Genomic DNA, 22230 nt, shown 5'->3' on the forward strand with positions numbered 1-22230 from the left:
AGCCCAGTTATCCGTCTCAGGGAAGCAGCCCATGAAACAGGTGGAAATAAATAAATACGTGAAATTAAAAAAAGTCCTTTAGATCACAGCCTGTATGGCATGGGTACCTCCATGAGGCTGAAATACAAGCCATCATCAGTACAGAAATTACAGATTTTTTTCTTGCATATGCAAACATTTATAACCCTAACCCTACTATAACCTGCAACAGAACCTCAGGCGCTCCTCAGCAACTCATCCTCTCCTCCTCCCTGTAAAGAAGACAGCAAGTCCACCGACTGACTGAGACAAGTCCTACGGCCTGCTTGGAGGTCTTGAACATTTTGACATGGAAGTAAAATACTCCTCATTTTGGATGAGGAGTGGAGAGACCACAAGGTTGAGCTGCGCAACCTTGCTCCTTGCTGGGATTTTGCAAGGCTGAAATCAGTTTTCTGTTCTTTTATTTCTGTGATAAAAAGAACACAGTCAGAGGTCACTGGAAAGCAGTTAACGAAATTTACACAAAATAAAATAAAACACGATAGAACAAAATCTCTTGGAAATCTCTGGAGCTGTCGATTCTGATAGCAGTGTATCAAGGCAGTTTAACGCTCGTGGAAAACAGCTGGTTTCTAAAGATATCTTCATAAAACGAGAGGCAATTCTAACCTGATATACATTGCTGCTATATTTCTCTTCCTGTAGGAAAAAATAGAGAGGGAAGATCTCCTGCGCTTATCTCTCTTGCTCAAGCACAGCCAAGAGCAATAAATTGATGGCTGCTGCGGGACGCAGCAGATCGAGGGCTGATAGCAGCACTGGGCACACAGCGGGTGCGGAGCTCAGGTCTCCTCTGGAGGTGTTACTGCTAAAGCCAAATGCAAAGGCTTCACCTGCATCTTTGCAGAAGGGGGGAAGGAGCTGCAAGCTTGAGCACCAACTGCTCTGCGGCTGTAATTTCCCACCAGTTCGCTCCAGAGGCGTTTGTGAGAAGTCTGCATCTGAAGTAAGGCGGGATCCTGTGCGTGGCATCAGTCACAAAAAGCAACTGCTCTCCTGCGTGCTAAAACTCCACCTGGAACCACAGCAGCAAGAAGCAGAACTGGAATGATAACAGCAATTTGATTAGGAGCTAATCTGCAGCTCCGCAGTGCTCTGTTCATGAATGCAGGACAAAACTGAAAATAATCAAACAGCATTTTAATGGGGCTGTGCAGCTGCCCACCCCCAGCACCCGCGGCCCTCAGGCTGCCCCAGAGCTGAGTGGCAGAGCAGCAGGGAAGGGCTGGAGCTCACAGCAGGGCACTGCGCTGCCACAGCCGGTGCAATTATTGCTGGTCCCACTGTGTGGAGCTTGCAGGATAGCCTGCTTGCTGATGGCCCAAAATAGCACCAAGCATGCAAGGAGAGAAGGCTCTGTTACAACTTTGAATTTCCTTCTTTTATGAGTCTGTGGCATTTAAAAGCTGCCTGATCTCTATTTAGGTTGCTTGTTTGTGGCCTGGGGGAAGGAGGGAAAAGGACAGGAAGAGTAATTGCAGAGCAGAGAGCCTTTTGTCTTAAGTATTGATGAGATTTGAGATGCTTCCCTCTCTCCTCCTGTTATTTACCACCAAGGCTCTCAGATAAATGGGCACAGCAGTAGAAGAGCTATTTTTGCCCAAGTTGTTCCTGCTACAGCCCGGAAAGAGACACCAGATTCCACGCCAGGCTTATTTTCAAGTGTGTCCCCCTGGGCTCTGCAGGGATCCCCAGCACGGGGCCGAACGAAGCTGCGTGCGCCTTCTTCCGCCCCCCAGCCCCATTTGGAGGGGTTTTTGTTTGGTTCTTTTAATCAAGTTATTTGCTGGGATAATGAAAATCTAAAGCGGCTCATCTTGTCATGAGCATGGAACAGACATAAGGAGAGAGCAAAGAGAAAACAAATTAAGGTTAAGATATTTCGGTCAGCTGATGCTTCATATCCGCCTCTCCGCTGTGCTCGTAAATTAAAGCCCCCGCGGCCCAAATGACCACGATGTTCCCCTAATCATGTTACTGCAATATTAATAAGGCTGCTCAATGCAACTAGTTCCCTCTAAATTGTCCATAAAGATTTGGTAAATGTCAGACATATCATTTAATGAAAACTATGTTTTACTGCCGAGGGAGCTCCGGTTGCCAAAAGGGAATTGCAGATATTGCAGCAACAAAAGAGAGCTTTTTTTTTCCCCCGGATGACAGAAAAAAACCCTTCCCCTAGAAGGCCCACTGCTCTAAAACTGATTTTTATTGTGTCATCCCATCTTTATTTCAACTGCCTGGAGGTGTTCAAGGCCAGGTCAGATGAGGCCCTGGGCAGCCTGGGATAGCGTTAAATGCGGAGGTTGGCAGCCCCACCTGCAGGAGAGGGGGGTTGAAGCTCGATGGTCTTTGAGGTCCCTTCCAACTCAAGCCATTCTATGATCCTCTGACATGATTCTATGATGTCTAAAGCCGCTCTATTCTTCACAACAAAACCCACAAAAGAAAGTCTGAAGCCCATCAGGGCCAAAAGCAGTGGGCGCCCACAGCTGCGCAGCTCTGCAGAGCAGAAATGGCCTCAGATGAGCAGTGCTGCGTGAGGACCAGGCGGGTTCCACCAGCACTGAGAGGCAAAGAGGTCATAAGGAATACTCTGTTACACTGAAAAAAATCCTCTCAAAATATTCTCCTCAAGTTAATTAAACCAAAGAGGGGGAGGGCTGAGCTACGATACTCCTGGGAAATCACACACCTGTCTGAATACACTAAGAAAAATAGCGCGCGGCCAGCGCGGGGCGTTTTAAAATAACACAGAATGTACGTAATAACATCTGAAAAGAATGATGCAGTCCACTAATTCCCTCATCCGGTACTCTGTCAATTTGCTTAAAAGCATCATCTATTTTAGTTCATGTCGCCGGGTCGCTTTGCTTTGCTGGGAATCACATCCAGTCTGTTCCAAACCCTTGGGTTCCAAACCCCAGGGCCTCCTGAAGCTCGTCCACCAGCAGCATCAACACTCACTGCCTGCTGGGAGGTGGGCAGGGGAAGGAACAGCCAGTGTGAGCACAGGGAACCTACATGGAAGGATGGCTGAGATCGTGGGTGGAGAGAAGCGCCAACAGCGAGCGCTCCCAGCGCCTCCCATTCCAGTTACAGCCACGGCACACAGAAACCTGGGCAGGCACATTTTTATCTTGGAGAGCTCTGCTCCATCTGGGTGCCATCAAACCTTCCAGATGATGGGTTTCAAATAAACTTTCTATTAATTTCTTTTCTGTGCTATGTGCAGCATTTAAAGCCCTTATATCACAGCTCCTATTTGCAGGGTAGGAGAGACACATGGTGACTGTCAGCTGCGATTCCTTCTGACTGACATCAAGTTTTAGAAAGGCCTCATCTCCCACTTCTTGTTTTAACAGGGAAAAAATCTGATGACAGAAGTTATTTCTCCCCTGAGAAATGCTGCTCTGCAAGTCTTCATTTGCCTTGACATTTCTCCTCCACCGCACCAATGGCTCACCAGGAGAATGAAGTCCACACTGAAAGCTGAAAGAGGAAACTCCATCTGAGCACATCCCCAAGTTGAGATGGTTAGCGTGGCTTTGGGGGAATTCCAAACCATGTTTGAAATTTGCCTGACCTTTGAACTCTTCACTTACGAAATAAAAACTTTGGAAGAGATGTTCTTACCCACACGGGAACAGATGCAAATCCAACAAAAATGCAAACACACCGGATTTTTTCTCTTTAGCATTAAATATAATCTGTACTTAAGATAAAAGTGAATTTATCTGATATCTGCAAAACGTAAGAGGTTAAAGTCTAAAATAACAGACTTAGCAATTTTATCCAGAGTTGCAGTTAATGCAATGACTAATCCCATCAAGGGGACATTAATTGGTGTCTAGATGCTCCTTTTCATAGCAGCAGTAGGCCATAAAACTTAATCCTTACCTCCTCTTTCCAGCATGTAGCCTCAGCGTTCATCAATAAAACTAATGCTGTTCATTAAGTATGAGAGTAATTACCTACGGCTCTAACCAAATGCAAGTGAATGGGCGCACACCAGTATGAAGGCATCACCAGACTGTTTATGGGCGGCCAAGTAAAGCACCTCCATGGGAACAGGATACATGCTGGGAACTGAAACCACTGCAGCCGCAGAAGCCCTGGCCCAACAAACTGCAGAAGCACTGGGCCGCACAGCACAGCCGTGTGCCAGCTCCAGGCAGGCGCAAGGTCCTGCCATGCTCTCACGGAATCATAGGATGGCTCGGGTTGGAGGGGACCTTAAAGACCACCCGTTTGAAACCCCTGCCGTGGGCTGGGAGCCCCACCAGGCGAGGCTGCCCAGGGCCCCAGCCAACCTGGATTTGAGCACCTCCGGGGATGGGGCACCCATCCTCCCCCCCCACCTCCATCTGGATGCCATCCTTCCTCAGTCCACACCGTAGGGCACTTTGCATTAGGAAACAGTGCTCTGGGAAAATGCTGACAGCCAAACTCTTACTCAGAGCATTTTTTTTTTTTCAGGAAACAATTTCTATGTGCCATTATGATCTTAAATGGCCCAAAATATCGAACATTAAGAACCTCTCAAAGGCTAGAAATGCAGAAACAGGCAGCTGCACTGCCAGAACCTGCACTGGCAATACTGCAAAATATCCCACATCACCACAGCTTGTTCTTCTGCCTCCATTTATCAGACATGCTTCGTGACTCAAATATCTGCATCTCAGGACCATAAACATATCAACAAAAAGAAAATAAACATCTACTGAAGAAATGCTTCATTAAAGAGCTTGAAAGAATTTCCAGGGAGGCTATAGGTTAAGCGTTATTTTAAATCACCTCGGTACACAGGGTGGTTTGATGTACTTTGCTCGTATAAATATATGCCATATTGATTGGGAGCACTGGTCTATGCTTTCCAAATTAGCTCTGCAGAAGAGCAGCCTCATTCAAAACCCTTTATGTCAGAGGAAGAACTTCCATTAGCTTCATGGATTTTGGAGTCCAAACAGAGCCTTTGGCTCACAGCACTCCCCATGTAAATACAGACTCTATTAGATCTTGCCTTCAGAATATCTAAGTGGCACAGTTGCACCAGTTCCACTTGGCTTGTTAGACAGAGTTAAACACGATTCTCCAAACTTTTCCTGTTGGGATAGCATAGCAGAGAAGAGTTATCTGACACACACAGACAAAGCTACAACCAACCCACTGAAGTTTCTCACTCTCCTCTATCTCCAAATAAAAGACAGAACTGAAGCTCTGAGGTTCATTAGCTGGAAATTCACGCTTAGAAATTAATGTACTGCAAAAGAATCTGTACAAAAAAGAATTAATAAGGAAGAGCTCCATTACTGGGCGGCTTTTTATCATCTCTGCTGTTCAGGAGTTTCAACTTTTCAGAATCACGGAACCACAGAATATCCCAAGCTGGAAGGGACCCACAAGGATCACTGCATCCAACTCCTGGCAACTGGGCTACGTGTTCTCACAATGGGGCCACGATCCCCCAAAACGGGGCCAGAAGCCTCGATATTCCACACCATGCTGCAGCACACCCCGCCATGCCCTCCTTACTGCTGAAATCACGTCTGGTATTTCTTCTGGTCAATAATGGCAACACCCTCACGCACACGGTTTGTATAATATGACATGACAGAGGAGCTCTTTTCTTTTTACCACAGTAGCAAGCCAGAACTTGTTTTTAGCACCTTTTCATTCAGCTCACTAAACAGGAATATGCTTCTGGAAACTGCTGTCCCAGAGCTCTATCTGTAGTTCAAGCTGCAGGCTAACAACCGTATTTGGAATCTTTTTTTCTTTCAATAAAATGATAATTCATATGCTGATGGTTTGAAACTCTATCCCAGATTTGAAAAAAAAAATTAGAAACAATTTTTATGAACTTCTCAGTATGCCAAGCAATTGAAACCTCCTTGTAACAGTATAGGAAAAAAGCTAGAATATTAAAATTGTCATTAAGTGAAATGCATATGAAATGCTAAAAAGTCTTTTGGAAAATTATTTCTTGATATAATGATGTGCTATAGACCTAAATTTTAGTGCAAGGCATGAAGAAGGATGGTTGAATCAACTTTGTCCATTTAAATATAATTTTAAAAGAATTGGTGTTCATCTCTTTCTTGCTCAAGAACCTTTATCAATTTTGTTAGCCCTCATTTAGTTCTTATTCCTTGCTCCTATGGGGATGCTGCTTGATTTACTGAGAATTACTTCTTACAACTCATGAATGCTTTAAGCTGTTTCCATATTAATCATCCCGATTCTGTTGTTGTGCTGAGGGGAGCCCATCTCATCTATATTTCCAAATGCACCTATGGGGTTTCCAGAACTCCTTGGTGTTAACAGTTATTGATTGCTCTCTTGTTGGACGCAAATCACAATGCCAAAGACCTACAGCCCTGATTTGGTCAGAAATATTGTATGACAGTCACACTCGCAGAGATGCTGCCAACGACCACCTCCTAACATTGTGAAAAGCACGACTGCTCTGCAGGAAGGTCAGCAGGAGTTGAGCCTTGCAATATTTGCTAAGTTATTTCTGTCTACGTGAGCATCCATGTGTTTGCACATTTTAAAGACAACATGCATTTGCATGCCCTTAAAATTAGCACCCAGGAAGATGTGCTCAGGCACATCTGTCTGCCTTCGCTCCCTTCACTCTTTAGCATGAAAAAGGATCTCTTCTCCCCCACGACCGCAGCTCTGGTACTGGCACCGAATCGCTGCTCCTCTACAGACAGGACCGTCACCCACCACAGTTCCTCATGCTCACACCTCTCACCACTCCAGCTGCTCTTGAACACCTCACTGGGGTCGCCCACCTCCCGAGCTCCATTCCTGCAGCTCCGACTGCACGTGGCTGAACGCCCCTGGGAGCCCCTCCTGTCTTTCAGATTAACCTCGAGAAGGTAATCTATTTATTCATATCAATTTGGTTCCATCAATTAATGATGACAAAGCAATTAACTAGAATGCCAGACAGTAAAAAATAACCACATAATGCCTTCTTCAGAGGAAACCTATTATGTAATCCCAGTCGGTCTTCATTAACACGGAGTATTCCAGTAAAAGGTAGTAATCTGGTTATGGCCTGTGAAATATGGAGATCCATACAGTAATTTTTCAGAATTAAGAGTAAGGTATTTTTAGCAAATGGAAAGGAAACATTTCTGCGTTGCTCTCGCAAAGCTTTTCCAGATGAAGGAGCAGCGCAGCACTGCTCAGGGAGGCAGCTGGGTCACCGTCCCTGGAGGTGTTTAAGGCAGATGCAGTAGTAAGGGACATGGGTCAGTGGGCACTATTGGTGGTAAGTGGACGATTGAACTGGATGACCTTAGAGGTCTCTTCCAGCCTTAATGAGTTGATGGATCCATAATGTAACACAGTGGTGCCGCGCAGGCTGTGCGCCATCACCAGCGATGCGTTAAGTTGGTCACAGGGCTCAGAGGATCCCCTGACAGCTCACCTCCCCACTGCCTGCTCCCTCGGCCACGCGGAGAGCCGGGCTGTGCCCAGGTCCTCCCTCCATCCAGCACTCAGCACCTGCCAACACGAAGGAACCCTCAGACCTCATCATCACAGCCCTCAGAGACACCAGCGCTCCTCTTTAGGCTGATACACAAATACGAATGCAGTCAACCATTTCCCAAACACATCAAGCTGTTAAGCATCCTTGACTTAAAGTTTATTATAAACTAACTTTCTAAAAAAACCTTGAATTCCTCCGGGACTTTGTTTACAATGCAACTCAATTATTGTTTTATTTGGATGGTTATCGTTTCTTATACCTTCTCAGCTCATCCCATTTCTGAATTTAATTACTTTGCGGTATTTTTAGTTGAGATAAAATTACATGTTTTCAGATTAATTTAGCTGGAGCTGACTTTTAATAATAGCAAATCCTTTTTCCATCGCACACTAATTTGAGATCATCTAAATGAGTGTGAATCTCTTTTTAAAACCCCACGTCACACCCACATGGCAAGCTGCAATCACAATTTCAAAGCCTCGTGCAGCGTGCCAGACATCTAAGGGTAAATGTTGGCTGACTCTTTAATTAAAGACCCACTGTTTGGCTCTTTCCTGTGTTATTTTCTCAGCTCACGCTGACAGCGAGCAGTCAGGTGATTGCTGTTCCCTACACGCTGGCACCAGAAGCGCTGCTAAAAAGGGCACAAGGCAGGTTTGAAAACACCGACCAAAACAGTTTGTGCTCCCCTGCCAAAAGCAGCATCTCTCTGGTGTCCGGTCTCTGCACCGTCCTCCCAGGAGCGCCCTTGCTGGGATCGTGCAGCACGCGTGTGAGCCAGCACTGCCACCTCGTCCTTTTCGTTTCAGTAAGAAAGGTCTGATTAAAAAGCAACGAAAGGAAAAAAGAAATAGAAAATGCAGCCCGGTGTATGCATATGTTGTGAAATTTATGGAAATAATTAAGAAATAATTAAGAAGTTTAATTATGATTTTCATTCAGGGGAAAAAGTCTCTCGTGAATACTTTCTTTAACCATAGTTACGTATTCCAGAGCATTTTCATTTAAAGCTCTGCAGAATTAAACCACCCTGAGGACAGCATGGACCCTACACCGCATGGGACCTTGAGGAGTCCCTCTCAAAACTGCTCCGTAAGGCTCTGGCATTCGGGGACCCACAGCAGAAAATCGCGGTGACGCTCTCACAGAATCGTATCACGGAACCATCGGATGGCTGAGGTTGAAGGGGACCTTAAGGCCCCCCCAGATGATACCCTATGCCATGCCTGAGTGCTCCCAGCAGCTCAGGCTGCTCAGAACCCATCCGTGGCCTAGGGCACCTCCAGGGATAAGGCATCTCTGCTGTCTCAGCGGCAGAACTCAAACTGCAGCTCTCCTGAGGTTCTGTGCAATGTTGAGCAAACTGAAACCTCCCTGAAATATTGTGAACACCATCTTTAATTTCAGTACAGGATTTTGGGGAGGAAGACGGTGGGAATGTTTTACTGCCAGGGATGGAAGGGCACACACAATTTATTCACTCACATTGCAACTGAGCGTTCTGAATAGCAGGGAGTTTGCTTTTTTCATGAATATAAAACACTCCCATTACAGTCCATGTTTCCACACTGCAAACACTGTGCAGACTGAGGAGTTCAGGTATTCATTTGCATCTGTCCCATCCAGCACAGAGAGCCGCGCTGCAGTAATGACCACGATGGAACATCTCTGCACCCACCCAAACCCGTTTCAAGTGCAGATGAGATGACCTTCGTGCTCACCCAATTTCTTTTCAATTGCCTTGAATGCAATATGCAGATCTGAGAACCAAGATATGAGCTCTGCCACTTTTCAAACCACTCAGAATCACAAATCCACAATGCAGAGCACCAGGGAGCAGCTCTAACCGAACCCAAAAGCCAAAATCCACCTGCCCATTAAGTTTTGCTGCTTTACACGCTCAGCGCCCCGTCCCCATCCCCACTGCCCCTTGCACAGCTTCCCTTATCCCGAGCTCACATCTAAGCACCGCTTCTAATTTTTCCCACTTCTGATGGCATCACAACGCCATTGGGATGTAATGCATTTATTATGAGGACTCTTCACCAGCGAGCATTAAAACTTCGGAAAGTGACTTTGCAAATTACCAAACAGTCACCGAGCTAATGAAGCAGGACTTTTAAAGTGACGGAGAAATAAGTCCTACATTATAAGATGGCAATCTATTGTGTGAAGAGAGATTTGGCTCAGAGCGAAAACGCTCCGCAGCGTGAGAAATGCTAATCCATACCGAATCAGGCAACAGAGATGAAATAGGAAACAGATTTACTTCTGATGAAGGATGGCTTAGGGAAGAAATAACTTGATAGATAATAATAATAAAAAAAGTAGCAATGCTTCGTGTGTCATACTTTTACTTTCTTTCGAAACCAAATTGCTTCAAGGAAACTCAGTGATGGTTCACAAAATCCTGGCAGAACTTTCCTCCGATTCAGATGGAACTTTTGAAGTTGCCAAACGAAGACATTGCAACGAGTGGCTCCTCAGCAGCAGCAACAACCAGAGTTAATCATTAAAAACAGATTTTAAAAAATCCAAAATGCACCGCTTGCTTATTGGTTTGGATGTCACAAGGCCGCTCAGCAGAAACGGAGCAGGGAAGCAGCACTAAAAGCAACAAAACAAAGGCAATAACTCCTCCTCTAACACAACATCGCTCCCATGGAGCAGAAAAAAAGAGGCAGCCAAACCTTCAACTCTCAGAGCGCTTCTCTGTAACAGAGAAGGTGAGGATTCCAGAAACAGAAAAGCATCAGGGGAGGGGAAGGGAAGCACCGAACCGCTGCTTCTGCTGCAGAGCACCAGCAACGTGCCGAGCCAACGCAGGGCACGAGCCGGCCGGAGCGGCTGCGCTGTGCAGGCAGTGCCCTGCTGGGCCAGCACGGCGTCCCCTCCCCGCGATGCCACACGGATGGTTTTTAGGAGCTTCCCTCTGAATATTGCATAATAGAACTAAGAAAGCGGGACAGTGAAAAAACAACCTGCCTCTCGGCCATGTTTCATCTGAGCATTTCATGACCAGGACAATGTGTTGTTCAGTGAAGCAAATCCTCCCTTACACACAAACTGTTTTCCTGGTAACCGGTCCAACAGTTTCAACCTTTCTCAGCTGCTCACAAATCCTGTTACACAGCAAAGATTTGTACCATAGCTTTAATTTACTTACTGTAAATAAATTCAGCGACTTGGCCAGATCATTAAATGAGTCACCCGGGATACCAGAGGGGCCAGAAAATTGTAATCCTTATTCCAACAGCATGAGGTAAAGCTGTGTGCTATAACCTAAGGTAATGCACCACTAATAATGTCGTACAATTTCAAATAAAACCTTTAAAATCTACTCGGCGTTAATGTCACCTTGGAGTTTAAATCACGGAGAGCAATTAATAGCAGAGTGATGTTAGTTTATAAAATTAAGAACTCACAACATTCCTAAATCAGAGCTCCAGCAGCCACCTGCCAGGAGCCATGCCAGGAGCACGGCTGGCTCTGCGTGGTTCTCCCAGCTCAGTGCGCCCGCGTTCAATGCGAACGCCGCCAAGCAGCGAGCAATGAGGGCTGCCAGCTTTCTGCCAACGTCCCGCACAAAAGAAATCATTTCTGGAAACTGCTCGATGAATTCCTGTGTGCCCTGCATGCTTCTCTACAAAACGCCCGGCCAACGCCGCAAAGAGAGGCAACCCTCACGGCACCGCGGCTCCATTCATTTCCATGGCAGGCACCTTTAATCATTCTGTAACTGCTCTTTAATGAAGTTGCTTTTTCAACGTTCCAGCTCAGCCAAGCCGCCTCCAAAGGACGACGTGACACGCAGGCTCAGCAGCGGCCGTGCGAAGCTGTGCCCAACGTGAGCATCCCATGGATGTGCTCAGGACGGAGGCTGTGCTCAGCACCTCAGTGCCAGGAGCTGCCCAGCCCTGGCTGGGGAACTCTGGTCTCGACGTACACGGGATCCTTGAGCTGAACTCAAGTCGTTCCAACACCACTGCCTGAGCCCTTTGTAGGAGAGCACAGACCACCATCCCACCCCACCTCCCAGCACTGTTTAACACAGCCTGCTTTGTCCAGGCTGCAGCCAGAATTCTGATGACACCTCAGATAAGGGGATGCAATAGATGCTCCCAGATGTGCTTAGAAAGAAGTTTTGTTCCTCTTAATTGAGAGAACCTTTACACATTTTCTTATCACTTAACCTCCTTTATTTGTATCTGTGTAAATCAAGTTGTAATATCCTGTTTGCTCAGCATGGCAGCAAAGAGCAAAAGGAAACACAGGAGGCTTTTCAGCTAGTGAGAAAGTTAAGTAAAATATAGGGAACATGCCGCAAACACAAAACAAAGTCAATTAATTCATTTGTCACAGAGTGAGAGCCCTGCATAATCTGCCCTTTGAGCAGTTTATTTTAGCTAATTGCTTATGCAGCAAGAAGATCTCCACTGCACAACCCCATTTACTGCACTGGAGGCTCAGCAGATGAGAAACAAATGGTCACTTTTCAGAGGGCACAGAGACAACAGCAGGTGGATTCTCCTATGCACCACTTTGATCCTTAAACCAACAAATGACACCAGCTAAATGGGAGCACCACAGGAGGTAGCATTCCCCCCTCCAGGACAAGCAGAGCAAGGCGTGCTTCCTGCAGGATGCACGTGGAAGACTTCACCTCTGCCCATCTCTGTTGCTGCGTTCGCCCATCAAACAATTCCACTTGTAAATACTGTGTTCTTCTGTCATCTGTCCTACTTCCCCACCAGCATTAGATGAAGTGCAGGCAAAAGCAAACGACTTCATACAACATTTGCCAACTCCTCCTTTTTCTCAGGGCTGCTGAAGAGCAAGCTGAACGTAGAACTGTCAGCCCTGCTAAGAGTCTTCCAGCCAGCAGAAAGATGGAACAAGTACAGATGTTATTAGTCTCATTAAAATTTTGTAAATTAAACAGCGAGCGTAACAGCCTTATTTGTCTTAATTTAGCTCATCATTGACATTATAACATAAATACAGAAACATCACTATGGCCAATTCATTCTTACTGGCAGCAGCAGTCGGGGGCACCCTGACGAAGTGCAATGCAGCACTGCCAGGAGCAGAGCTGGAGGGGGCAGAACGGCCCCATGGCACCCCGCCAGCACCAGCAACCTTGTACTGCACACAGCAACGTTAAATGAGGCCAGAAAAAAAACAACAGAACACACCAACAGTGCACACTGGCACAGTTTGGCTCCCCAGCAGAAAGGCATGACAGCTTTGACAGACTCGATAGATTTTACTATTCATTTTGTAAAAATGCCAGGCGTGTAAGAAGTAAACAAGACACCCTAGGCTGACACGCCAGGGAAGACTGAGAAGTCAGTGCTTTCCAGGTAAGCAGAGTCAATTTCAGGCACGCTGGCCAGGTCTGGGCAGTGAGCAGCCCCTGGGGAGCTGCCTGCAGACCCACTGCTCGCAGGCTGTTGGGGCTGCTGGTTCAGAAGTCACCCAAAGAGACAACAGTATTTCTTGTAGGAAAGATTCAACTTATCGGTTCCTTAGGGAGGCTTACGATGGGCTTTTACTGCTGTTTTATTTCCCTCAGAATCAATAGAAAACAATAATCCTACAGCTAAACATAAATCACATTGCAAAACTTGGTGAACGGTCACGTGCGGTGCCTTGGGAGCAGGCATTTCATTTAATTCCAGAACCAGCACAGTTCATGATTTGCAGACTCGTGTTCTGCAGCCGACCGGCGCTGTGGGGCTCTGCTGCCCCACTCGTAGCCCCGAGGTGCTGGAGAGGTTTGTCCTCCGTGACATCCACCCCAGCCTGCTCTGCGACACAGCCATCGACCTCAGCCCGCAGCGCCGTGCTGCACAGCGGCGCCCCCAGCGCAGGGCAGCTGCTCGGCAGGCAGCGCCCCACAGGGCAGCAGGAAATGCTTAACTTCCCCAACAAACTTCTGCCAGAAGCAGTGCCAAAAGCTCGCAGAAGAGCCACGTAATTTAACATTCTGACAGTAAATTACAGGAAACAAAAAGGCGCGGGGAAAGTTATCTGAGGATGTTAGATTTAAGGTACATTTTTAATTAAAATAAAAAGACCAAAGCTGTGATGCAGTACCATAAAGCAGATAATTTTACAGCTGGATGATCTCCCTCCGATGTACTGGAAAACCATTTTTAAGTGACATAAAGTTTAACATAGCGGTACATCTGCCTACCCACCAGATTCTACATGGAATTTAAAATTTAATTATTTTCAAGTATTGTTGCAGCGCAAGAACGTCAGCCAAGTGTAACTCCGTGAGAACCTCTGCCAGATTTCTGTAAATCTACGTTTCTCAGGACTGAAAAATAATCATCTTAAGATGATTTGGTAAGGAATTATCAGTGCCATTAAGCAAATCCTGGGGGTTACAGGACTATTAGTGGCATCCCTTCCTATCAGCCTCCTTGCAAGTAGCCAGACCCTGCAAGCAGCAGCTGTGCTGCATCTTGGTTTGTTACAGACATGGAGTTCCCACAGCAGTTTCCTGTAAATACAAGCAGGGGGATGTACAGACACTGCAAAACCAATCTATACCTGCAGGAAAGTATATAAAGCCACAGGGAAACAGAGTATCACACACATCATAGTCAATGGATGCAGCACAGAAAAGCAACAGCAGAAGAAATGGAAAAATGTGCCCTCAAGTACCTGATGGTGATATCATGAAGAGGGCAGTAATGAGTTTTGTTAGAAGGGAGGATTTCTTCTCAGGAAGAGCAGTGGGGCAGCAGCACAGGCTGCCCAGGCTGGGGGGCACCCATCCCTGCGGGTGTTTAAGGGCAGGTGTGGTGCTGGGGGACGCGGGTTAGTGGGCAGAGGTGGTGGTGGATGGATGGTTGGACTGCATGAACTTAGAGCATTTTTCCAACCCAAACAGTTGATGATTCTATGAATACGATGTTGAAGAACCCATGAGAGGACTGTGGGACTTTAGAACAGATTTCTTAAAAAACAGCAACAACCTGAGCTAAAATCATCAGCCTCAAGAGAAATTGTAACGGTGTACAGAGTAGCAAGCAAGCGGCCACCAAGATGGATGAGGCAGCACTGAAGACTCTGAGTGCAACATGGGTGCAGCGCAGCGAGCGCGGCTGCACGAGTTCCTCCTGCAGCACAGAGGGCCGCGCAGCTGGGGCACCCGCTCATCAGTCATTGTCCATTAGCCGAATAATTAAAGCCTACAGCGCTGCTTACTTTGCTGATTGTATCCACAATTGTCTGGAACAAATAGGCAGTTGGCAATTTGGAAGCAACACGTCTAAAATAAAGAATGCCGTCTTAAAAACAAATTCACACAGAGAATTCCTCCCGGGAGCCGGGGTGAGCGCGGGATGCGGCTCCTGGGGACAAGGTCTTCATCAGGAATCAACATCACCTTCCAGGCCCAATTGGTTACCTCTTGATGTTCAACTTCAGGGTTTTGCCCGCCAGTGGCAAATCAAAACCAATGAGAGCCACCGCAGCACGGCCAGCCCAAACACACAGACGCCTCCAGCACGGGACAGACGCCCTACGCACCTCTTCTCACAACTGTCTTTTTCTACAGCCCCACTCATGCCATTATAACACTGGAAAATCTTTCCATTTAAATGCAAAACAGATGCAACACGTTAATATGCTCAAAGGAAGCGATGCAGAAGCATTGTCTCCACAGGTAAACACAGCAGGTGACAGTCACTTCTTATAAGCCTATAGCCCACAGTGGTGGTTCCTTCCTCAGAGCAGCAGCCAACCTCCGAGCTCCAGCAGAGCCCGCGCTGCCGGCAGGGCTGCAGGATCCCTGTTCCTCTGCAAGGAACAAAGCAGGAACCCACCAAGGAAACACAAAGAGCGTTTCCATCTGCACAGGCAGCAGCATGGACCTCACCACCGAATACACAGCTCTTATAAAACATTGATCCCCCCAGCAGGCAGGGTAGAACATGAATCCAAAGTCCTGCAGAGATCCCACACGTAGTGGAGAACGCACAGCAAACAGAAAGGGAAAAGGAGACATCTGCAAGGTGGTCTCAGCTGTGGTGATGTCCACAGGTCTCAGCTCCACCATGGATCACCTCAGTTACGGCATCCTCCTTGGCTTCAACGTCAGGAAGAGCAAGGCAAATGCATGTTGGGCTGCAAACGTCACCCTTCCTGCTGCTTCTCTGGCAACAGCAGTGAAAAAGCCTATGACTGCACGTGATCATCTCAACAGTAAAAGCACGTTTTTCCACAAGCTCAAAGAGAAAAGGAAGAAAACAACCAGAAGCTGAAGCTAGTGCCTCGCAACTGGGAGAAAAGAAGCCGTCTGCTACTCAGGCACACAAGAATTGAAAATAGAAACTCCTGGCTTGAGGGATGAACCTTCTGGGAGGAAAAAAAGGAACAATTACACCTTTCTGTAAATATGCACCGAGACCACAACCCGTTGAGAGGAATCAGCACAGGAGATCACAAGCACAGCAGCGTGCATGGGAACAGCACATCTGTCAAACACACCAGCTACCTGCCTAGCAAATGATTCCTCGTTCCACACGAAGATAAAGCCGACTCATTACCTACGCGCGCTCTTATTCAGCACAAAAATGAGTCTCTGCAGTGAGCTGCTCATCTTCTGACAAACACGGTTTGTTATACAAATCAATTTGTATTCTTCAAGTCTGAGTAGCAGGTCCTTCATTATGCACAGCTCCCCTCCATCAAGTTCCCTGGCTGTTCCTCAAACACTTCTAGAATTTCAGCATGCACTTACTAATACACCCGAGTGCAGTTGAAATCATGCTACACTGATGATAAATATCACAGTGCTAACGCTGCTCCTGTCTGAAAAGGGAAGGATCCACATTCCCGACACACGACATGTCTTTCCCCTTGGAATTTAAATCCCAGTGCCAGGTTTCCTGGAGGAAAAGAGTCTTTGTCAATAAATAATCCCATAAATATTTTGTTTTTAATCAGCCGGTATTTGCAGGCCATTGGGATGCAACAAGCAGCCTCAGATGCTCTCCCTGTGTGTTGTTTTTGATGCAGAGAATGTACTGGAGAAGTGAGAGGATATCATTAAAGGTTAATTATGAGCAACTTAAAGGTTGTTTTTGCATGTCTCACCTCCTGGACAAAAGATGCTTCTTTACTACAGTACCAGAATATCAATTAAGTCATCGAGCATTTAAAAGGACAAAGGTTTTAACTTTGTTACTTTCCAACGCAGTATGAACCAGTACTGCTTCCCTGGTCCTTCTGCAGCCCTCACATATTGCACAGGCAAAGCACCTCCAAAACCATCCCTACTTCTCGATGCCCTTCAACCTAGAAACAAGATACATAAATGTGTCAGGCAGTCTGGTTCTGGCCACCAGGAGACCAAAACAAAATCTCTTTTTATACATTTTTAATCTTCCTCCTGCTTTGAGCAGGACAATAAGCAGCCGCTGTCTTACTCAGCTCACAGTCCATTGAGCCCAGACCACGCAGTCCAGCATGGGGACTCAGCCTTTGAAACCCCAACCAACCTCTTGCTCCCCACTATATTTTATCAAGAAAGAATCAGAGCCTGGCCAAATTCTGAATGCCAGTTTTGTCTGAAAATAAGAGCTACGTGTTTTCACGGACCATATCTATCGATGGGACAAGCTTACCAAAGGCTGGGCTGAAGGCAGACAGCAGTTTGCAAATAACTCAATCACTGTAAGATAATTGCTTTTCCTGATGAGCCCGCGTTTTCCAGTGTTCAGCATCCATGGCAGGAGGAGCAATGCTGCAGGTCTGCAGCGCTGTCCTTCGCAGCGATGCCACTCTCCTGAGTTCCCAGTTAAATATTAAGCAAGACAAGTTCTCCAGTAGCACCAGCATTCACCTGCTATCCTACCTGAATAATTCATGGCAAGCATTTAAATGAAATACTTAGAGGGTGAACAGATCTGGGCCATGCATTCTGAAGGCTACCAGCAATTTTGCTATTAGGTCATTTTAAAACAAAAGGAATGAGCTGTTGAAAGAATTAATTATTGGCTTCTCAACTCTCCTGGACCACAGGGGCTAAAAATCTATACAAATCAATGCCTATTAAAACCATCCCCATACAGTTTATCCTCTTCAGGGAGGAAAAAAAGAAGTAGGAAATACTGAGCAGTAAGAAGAAAGTGTTCAGAGTCATGAAATCTTTAAAGTGTAAAAAGAGATGTGCCATATTTAGCAGGGATTATGTCAAGCAGCATCCCAAGCTAGAAAAAGCTGACAGCTCACACATTTCCTTTCATGGAGGAAAAATAGGTCATACAGGACCCCAAACATGTAAACAGAACTGTCAGCAACATGAGAAGAAAGCACAGAACTTCAGCATCAGGCATGGGGAAGGTTGAGAATCGCACATACTATGGAACGTATGAGCTGTGTAAGCGAGGGAGGACCTTCAAAGTGTGTGTGGGATCTCAAAAATGAGTTTGAGTGCTGTTATTTCTGTGAATGAGAACAGGAGATCAGACATCCTGGAACCACTCACAAATACTGTGCTGGTGGCTTCATGGGACCTCCAGCCACTGTGTGACGCATGCTGCTGCATCTCCTGCAGCCTCAGGAGGCATCTCCATTCCATTCCATTCTGCTTATCCCCTCCAGGACACCACAGCAGCAAAAATAAACACATAAATCAGTAACTAAATGCCACGATGGCACTTCTAAAGGATTTCTCAATACCTGAAGAGCTTTTCACCAATTGCATCGAGCCTCAGAGCCAAGGAATTCCAGGTCTTTTCTCCAACAGTTCACTCACGAGCTGTCAAAAAACAGGTGCAAACTGCAACAGAGACTGCTGCCTCTTATTGCACAGCTGAAAGATCAGGGCGAACTTCAGCAGCGCTTTTGATGTGAACCAGCAGCCAAGTAGGTTGAGTTTAAAAAGGTTCCTGCAAGGAGCTGTGGGTACCTCGTATTTTGACGACATCAAGTTTTGAGAAGTTTATAATAATAAAAAAAACACTCATAAAGGGGTGTGGGGGAGAAACACATTTTGAAACTGAATAATTGCACTGAGAAAAGCACAACAAATGCAGTGTGCCACAGCGGCCTCAGCACAGAGCACACTGGAGAGCTGGCTTGCAAAGCATCAACCTAACAGCAAATTAGCAATACGGCACAATTGTTTTCAGTCCCCACTGAAAGCCAACCTGAGTTAATCTCACTTTAATGACACAGGAAATGGAAATTCCCTTAATAAAATAAGTTATGAATATTTATTACTCTATTTTTTTTTTACCTGAAAATTGAATAATTCAATTAATTCTACTATTAATTATTGAATACAAAATTAATATACTGCAAAATCTCAACTTATCTTTAGGAGCCCCCGGCAATCTCAGATAAAAATGGCTGTCGGAGATGGGACGTAGCTGTGCTATGTGTGTTTGTGCGTGGAGCTGCAGAGCACAGAGCCCAAAGGAGGACTCGGTGGCCTCACTTGCGAGAAGGAAAGCACTCATAGGTGAGAGGAGCTCTGCTGCTCCCCGCCAGATGCTGCCAACGGAGCGAAACCTTCCTGTGCTGCTGTGATGAAGCAGGTCCTGACAGCTTCGTGATTTATTAGGTCAGAATTTATCAGCAGGAAACGCTGTGCGGCCCCACTGTCCTTGTCTATTAAATGAAAAGCAAGGCTTGTTTTCCTTAAGCCGGGAGAGGGAAATAAAAATGCTAAAAATAACCCAGTAGGTAGCATAAGTAAGACTAAATTACTGCAAATAGATACTGACAGCGTATGCAAATCGCTATTGATTTGTATGGGTGTGCTGCAACTGAACTTTCTTTTCGTTCCCGAAATATTAATCATTGCCAAGTCTCGCTGCCTAAAAACAGCACTCAGTTCCTTTCAGGGCTGAAAATCCGCATCTGGGAATTTCCCCAACCACTTCACATCTCAGTACAAATGAGGGCTCATCGCAGTGTCAGCTTCTGGAAGCTGGCTTCCCAAGCAGCACCCATCTCCCAGGCTTTGCAGCAGCACGGGGCAACTTCTATGCTCCTGACATTTGTTTTTTGGAGCTCTGGAGCCCACCCTGTCCGTGTGCATGGCTGAAACATCCCAGCTCCGTCCCCAGCTGAAAACTGACCTCACAGCTTCAGCTCAGCGCCTCACCTGCAAATACAGGCAGAACCACACTGGATATTGCCAACACTTCTGACACACGCTCCATGCAAAACAAAGACAGGTAATTAGAGAAGGTGCTGGGAAGCAAATTAGCAAAGTAAATCCATAGAACAGAACTTTCTGGATGAAGAGCATCAGCTTTGTCATTGAAATTCCAATGTAAATAACGATTAAATTCTACTTGATATATAAATGTCAAGTAATTTTTGTTAAATGATTTGCATTTAAACTTGGAAATGTCAGAGATTGCAGTATTGCTGCATTAGCAAAAAAAAGCTTCGCCAATTTGCGCTGATGACTGGAATACCCACTGTGGATTATCTGGCAAATTATCAACTAACCAAACACCATCACAAGGAAACATCAAGGTCTGTGCATAGGGAGAGACTTGGTAATTTATGTCGATAAACTGGAAAGCTTGAAAGACAGTTTTAATAATATTCCAGCATATTTATTAGCATGTTTCATCAACTCGAGTCGTCTAACGAGAAGTTTCATAAAAAAGCCATTTTAGACACCGTTAAAAGTTTCCTTACGGCTCCCTTAACGTCATCACAGCGGCCACAGCACAGCCGAATCTGACTGCACCGCGCTGTCAGCACTGAAGCTTCTCAGTGAGACAGACCAGGATGTTCAGGCGTTGCAGGCGCACACCTACGGCTGCAATAAACTCTCCCCTCTTCTCCCACACAGGCATTAAGTTCAGCAATCAGACACTGCAGAACTCGCTGCCCGCCAGGCCACGCCGCACTGAGCCACCAGTGACAGATCCTCTGCAAGAGGTTCAACCCTGCTGCAATTAAACCCAATATCCAACATTCACGGATCTTGCTCTTCAATATCCAAATTCCAGGATACACAACCAAGCGTGAGATTGCAATTATCCACATTTACAAGGAGCCCTAAGTACCAGGTTACACTTTTAAAACCAAGGCTGGATGGTGGTTTTGCAGTAGGCAGATACCCAGTGTTTTTGTGCACAGAAGGTAAGTAGGCAAGCAGCTCCCAGCCCTCCTCCCACCAATCCTGGCCACGGGGATCCCACAGCACGTCCCCAGAACGCATCGGCCCACCGCTCCCTGTGCACGCAGAGCACAGACGCCAACCTGATCCTGAAGCAGCTCCTTGGGTCAGCTGGAGCAAGTCTTCTAGTAGTGGTCCCTCAAATCACACCATGTATCATTTTATTAAGAAGCTCTATAAGTGTCAGTGGGACAATTCATTTTTATTAAATTTCTGAAAGGAAATTAGAAGCACCCACAGCAGCAAACAAAGAATGGGGAACGTTCCAGTTCAGTGCAGGATCGATGTCATTAATTCTTTAATACCAAGAGCTCTGATTGCATGATCTCAGCATTTAACTGCTCCAATTAATTATAATAATAAAAGAAATTAAAAAAAAAAAAAATCAAAACTAACTCAACAATTTGAGAAGGTCCTTGAACAGCCATCACAACTCTGTGTCTCCTGGGACGTTATTTCTTTCAAGTGTAAACACGCAGGTATTGTAATATTAATAGGAAAGTATTTCCATGCATTGCCTTTAGCAAATCTAATTCTTAAAGTCATAAACACTACCACAAACACAATGATAATCTCCTCTCTTGAATGATGCCATGTGCACCCCAACTTCTTAATGTGTTTTCCAGCCAATTAATGGGCTCATGTGGAAAAAGGTCAGCAAGAAATTATTCGGCCTCATTTCTGAAACTCGGATTACCAGCCAGGTCAGAAAATAACCTTTTCTAATACCATCATATTAGCTGATGTATTGCAGCCAAGAAGTGGAGTGAAACAAAGCATTTATGCACACCAAAGACACACGCACAAAAAACAACGAAGACAAAAAGAAAGAGATGAACCTCATTGCTGTCATCAGCAGAAAAGGTCAATTTACTGCATTTCCTGGCCCTTCAACCAGAACAGAGAACCATTAAGGAAACAATAGGGGTTTCCAATTTGGAAGGTGGATTTGGAATGGGGGGTAGAAAAAAAAAAAGTGTAATTTAAACATGTTACTGATAAGTAACAAAACTTTGTGAGTCTTAATGCAGCAAGAAATAGCAGAAAAACATCTGCAGTCTAAACTTAACATACCAGACCCCATGGGATGGGAGAAGTTAAACATTTATGGCAGTGAGAAGAATACATGACATTTACTGAATAATAAACTGCAAACATGTCTGTTAATTTGGCTTTTTGGGATCTCCTCACCATCAAACACTTAACCCCAACAAGAAAAACACCAAAATGCAAACAATCCCAGAGAATGCATTTTAAACAGGCAAAGCACAAGGGAAGGCTTTGTGCTTTTTTATTTATTTAAAGTTCGAGGCTGCAGGGAGAACTGCTGAGATAAATAGCCTGCAACCTCACTGCGAGCCTGCAAAATCCGCTCATCTGAGGGATACAATTAAATGTTCAACAATCAAGTTAAAACTTTAACCTGTCAAGATTGCAGCTGTTCTATTTTTAATCAATCTGATTTCATTCAATAAAACGCTCATTAAGTCAATTAATGAGACTTTGGTGT

At 45.7% G+C, this 22230-nt stretch overlaps 1 protein-coding gene across 14 annotated transcripts in view; it reads right to left on the minus strand.

The window, feature by feature from the left end:
• CAMTA1 (calmodulin binding transcription activator 1) overlaps positions 1-22230 on the minus strand; it is a 222429-nt gene that overhangs the window by 136986 nt on the left and 63213 nt on the right. The window lies entirely within an intron of this gene.

The sequence above is a fragment of the Tympanuchus pallidicinctus genome, unplaced genomic scaffold, assembly GCF_026119805.1.
Source record: "Tympanuchus pallidicinctus isolate F22 unplaced genomic scaffold, pur_lepc_1.0 scaffold29, whole genome shotgun sequence".
NCBI classification, from domain to species: Eukaryota; Metazoa; Chordata; class Aves; order Galliformes; family Phasianidae; genus Tympanuchus; species Tympanuchus pallidicinctus.